We start from the raw sequence: 4,761 nt of genomic DNA, 5'->3' as shown, positions 1-4,761 counted from the left end.
CGTCTGGGCTCTCTCCCGCCACGGGGCGCAGACGGACGACCCGCTGTTGTCTGGCTGTGCCTTCTTCCCGTCCCCGTCTTTGTAAGCAGGGCTCCGTCTCCTCCACGTGAACAGCAGGGCCGCTGCTGCTGGGAACGTGGTATTCCAGGCACACCCGCCCTGCGGTTAGAATCTCCCCCTGGATTCGCTGTCAGCCTCACACCCTTGCCAACGCTTCCCCTGCACACTCTCACCCCCACGGCGCCCGGGGGCGGAGTGCCCGAGGTCTGCGGGCCCCTCACCGCGCCGGCGGCCAAGGACGTGTGTGGGCGTCGGCCCGGGCTCCGCTCGCTGGCTTCCCGGCTGCGCTGGTGAGTGACGCGAACAGGTCCCGGGGCCCGAGGCGCCCCCGGGGTCTGCCAAGTGCTCGGTCTGTGGCCGGCCTGCTGGCCCCTGTCGGGAAGGGAACGTGGCTGCCCTCGGTGGCGGCCCTGCGTGCGGACCCTCCTGGCATGTGACGACGCGCTTCACGCAGGGCTTCGGCTTTTCCACACGCCCTCTGGGGCCGGAAGGGGGATCAGCACAGGACGAGGCCCCGGACGCGACAGCCTCAGGCGCACCCTGAGGTGCGTGCTGGCGTGGGGGGCTCTGGACGCTCGCTCCCGGAGCCTCCGTGGCCTCCGTGGCCGTGGCGCCGGGGAGTCAGGCCGGGGCCGGAGGCCACTGTGCTGAGCAAAGCGATGCCATGTGGCCAGAACCTGTCCCGGGCCCCCCACACCCCTGCTGGGGGCCGGTCCCGGGAGCTCTGACAGTGGCAATCCGTGAGGGGGCTGATTACCTCGGGCGCGTGCACTGAGTGAGTGTGTACGCGATTCGTGGCATTTACCAGTGTGAAGCATCACATCTTGGTGGCGGGTTGCTGGAAATTCCGAGGGCATTTTCTCCTGAGACGCTTGTGTTGCTTCTGCGGTTGGGACGGTCACCGCAGCTCTGACCTGGTCCAGGGAGGAAGGCAAAGCGCGGACGGGAGCCACGTGTCCCTGGGAGCTGGCAGACAGCCACGGAGCACGTGCGTCCGCAGGGCTCGTTCCGCAGGCACAGCTGGCCCTGCCACGCTGGCTGGGACTTCCGGTCCCTTCACACGCGCCACCTGACTTGTAATAACTCGTTATTTGTGTTTGAGCAGTGTGCGCGCACGTGAGGTTGTGTATGTGTGTGCATGCATGTGTAAGCACGCGCAGGTGTGCGTGTGCAGTGTGCGTGCACGTGCGTGTGCCGGGTGCGCATGCGTGAGTGTGCCGTGCGTGTGCCGGGTGCGCATGCGTGAGTGTGCCGTGCGACTGCCGGGTGCGCATGCGTGTCTGGCCCCCGCGCCGGAAGGGGACGCCAGGTGACCTCACGGAGGCCGGGGGGCGTCTCGCGCGCGACAGGCCCTTGTTACAGTAGTTCCGGCCGCGGAGGTGGCGCTTCCTGCAGGAAAGCCTGGGGTCCTGTGGCCGAGTGTCGGGCTGCTCCCCCAGCCCCCGTTCCTCGCTTCCTGGCCTGGAGCCTCCGCAGTAACGGACGGAGAAGGCCCCGGAATCGAGGGCGGCCACGCCCAGGGGGTGGGGGAGGGTCTCCCCCATTCACAGAGCGAGGGCGTGTCCAGGAGGGTGGCCCCAGGTGGAGCCGCTGAGGAGCAGAGGGCCCGGGGACGATGACTCCCCTCTTCCTGGGGCCCCAGGGACGGCGGGCGTGGCCCCGCTGCGGCGGCGCGGGGACCACGCTGAACGGGAGGGAACCTCGTCGGCTTCTCTCACGGGCAGGAGCAAGGACTCTGCTCGGTGTGAGGGGCGACCACCCGTTACCACGGATACAGGCTTTCTGAAGAAAAAGATGGATGTTTTACATTTTGGTAGCAAACTGGTCGTATTTCTCACATTTGAAACAAGTGATTGGAAAAAATTAAAACCCAGTGCAGGGGAGGGAGGTCCCGGCACATGCGGTCAGCCAGAACTTGCTCTTCCGTTTAGGAACTGACGGGCGGGAGGTCACTTTGCGTCCCCTGGGGAAATCCGGTGGAAAATTCGGAATTCCTCTCTTGGAGAGTGTCTGACGTCTTAACTGGTGGTGCTTGGTCTAAGGCGGAGTCCCTAAGCGGGGTCCCCGCTGGTGGTGACAGGGGTGCTTCGGTGCCCAGGGAGGGAACACAGGTGTCCTGTGGCCCAGGAGTGCCCGTCTCTCCCAGAAGAGAGGGCTTCGGCAGAGGCACCACAAGTGAGATGAAAGCTGTCTGCCTGCCCCAGACTGGAGCCTGGGGGCTGGGGGGGCCCGGTGTGTGTGTGTGGGGNTCTGGACACTCCTGCTGCGGAAGAGAGGCTCACTGAGCACTGAGGGCGCCTGCATGACAGGTGTCCTTTGCTGGGGCCTCCCCAGCCACAAGGTCCCGTCTGTCCTGTCTGGACAGGACGCAGGTGCTGGTGTCCCGGCGCTCTGTCTAGTGGCTGGGGTGGGGTCCTTGCCATTGTTTCCCACCGAAAACCAGTAAAACATCTGTTCATCAGAGCAGCTGAGATTTAGCTCTCAGAGCAAACAGATGTGCAGTGCAACTTTCTACAAGTGTCCACAGCTGTCCCGCTGCCCTGTGAGGTGACCGCGAGGCCAGCCCAGCTCCGAGGAAGGGAGAGGTGTGCAGCCCACCGGCCGGAGGCCGCGCCTGGCTAAGCGCAGAGGCGCCTGCTCTCTCCCCGCTGGGCTCTCGGGCCTCCGCCCGTGTTGTAGTTCCGTCATCTGTCCGATGAGAACATTCAAGGGCAGCTCCTTCCCAAGGGACGACAATGGAAGTGACAAAATATAAAAACACCAGCAAACACTGGAAACGCTTGGAGGCTCCCTTACGTCGAATGGAGGCCCCACCCCTTGTCAGAGGCCCTCTGACCGCGCAGCCCCTTCTCTGCAAGTCCCAGACGGGAACCGAGTGGGACGGAGGAGTCCGGATGTTTACGGGAGCTGTATTCATAACAGTGCAAAATGGGGACCCACCAAGCTCGGACCGGCCTCGTGGGCCACGGTGGGGGACGCGCACGTGGACACTGCACCGGACGCTGTACTATTGCAAACATTCCGCGAGGTTGCACATCTGTGATGTGATGACAGGAAAAGGGGGCGGGGGTATTACAGTCTTCGTTAAAATCTGCCAACGGTGATGTGAACCAGACTCCGGCCAGGCTGCCTCCCGGGTCCGCGGCCGGGCAGGTCTGAGGACACGTGGGCACCTCGCCTGCAGATCCGAGCGCCGTGTGCTCCTCTGTACTTCCGTGTCTTCTGTACAAAACCTGCAGGAACTTCCTGACGGTAACAGGTGGGGAAGGAACGGTGCGTAAAGCGGCCCCTCCCCCTCGGCCTCGCTGGCGGTCACAGGAGCCACGCTGCCCTGTCTGACCCGTAACCTGTAAAACCTGTCGACTGATCAAGGAAGGCTTTATGCCGGAAGGACTTAGCGGTGTTTTGCAAACGATTTGCTATAATACTGGGAATGTAAAGTGCTATTTAAAAAAATTTTTTTAATGTTTATTTTTGAGAGAGAGACAGAGTGCAAGTGGGGGAGGGGCAGAGAGATTGGGAGACAGAATCCAAAGCAGCTCCAGGGTCTGAGCTGTCAGCACAGAGCCCAACGCGGGGCTCGAACCCACATACCGCGAGATCATGACCTGAGCTGAAGTTGGACGCTGAACTGACTGAGCCCCCAGGCGCCCCTGTAAAGTGCTACTTTAAACCGTAGAACAGTGGAGCAAATAGAAGTTAAACAGAGGGAAAAATCCTAATTTATTAAACTGCTTCGCATTAAAAAAGGAAAGAAAGAAAAGTAATCCTGGTGTTTTCTGACATTTTTAACTTCAAATCAAAGGAAGACTTGTAGGCTTTGCAAAAACACTGCCCCTTGGTCTAGTGTGCTCTTGGAGAGTGGGTGGCTTTATGTTTTATTTACATAGATTGTCCCTTTACTACAAACACCGTGACATCAGTAAATGTGGTAACCAGGACTTTGGTTGGACACGAGAAATGTTCTCAAACTGGCTCAGCCTCCAGAGGGCTTGGCCCGCAGCCCTTTTCTCAGGGCTGGGAGCCCAGCCGCAGGCGCACCTGGATTTCGGGTTCAGATGACGTCGTGGGGCCCACGTTTCTTCTCCGGCTGGTGGTGGCCCTGCGGTCCTGTCCGGCCTCTTCTCAGCAGGTGCCGCCCTCGGGCGGAGGCCCCAGCGCAGGCGGCTTCGTCTGCCTCCAGGGCAGACGCGTCCGGCAGCGTCCCCTGAGCCGGGTGGCCCAGCTCAGGTCCCCTTTCTGTCCAGCACGGTCATTGCCGTGTCCGGAGGCATGAGCTCCCTGGCAGATCCGGCCGGGCGGGTGGGGACGGGAGGACCGTGGCCGCGGGGCCCCGGGAGGGGCAGCTCTGGGAAGGGGTGAAGGGAGGACTGTGCAGAGCGGGGAGACCCCCGGCCAGCCAGGCCTCGCCACCTTGGCTCCTGGGTGTTCGGGCGGATCACGGCGGGTCCTGCGCTTGCCCGGTGATGGGCAGTCCCAGTGCCCCCCATATGTAAACAAAACTCTCCAGACGTTGCCAAATGTCCCCGGGGGTGGGGGCAGAGACACCCCCCGGAGAACTATTGTGTCATATGATGTCCACACCCCAAATTCTCTGTTAGAAGAAAACTGCTCTATTTTAGAGCTGAAATGAGGTGTTGCCACTTAGACTTAATCTCAGAGGCCATCTGGTGCTGCTGCATTTGTGGGAGCAGAAAGTTC

This window comes from Crocuta crocuta, unplaced genomic scaffold, assembly GCF_008692635.1.
Source record: "Crocuta crocuta isolate KB4526 unplaced genomic scaffold, BGI_CrCroc_1.0 scaffold101, whole genome shotgun sequence".
Classification (NCBI taxonomy): domain Eukaryota; kingdom Metazoa; phylum Chordata; class Mammalia; order Carnivora; family Hyaenidae; genus Crocuta; species Crocuta crocuta.
The sequence above is the reverse complement of the archived record's forward strand: the minus strand, read 5'-3'. Positions refer to the sequence as shown.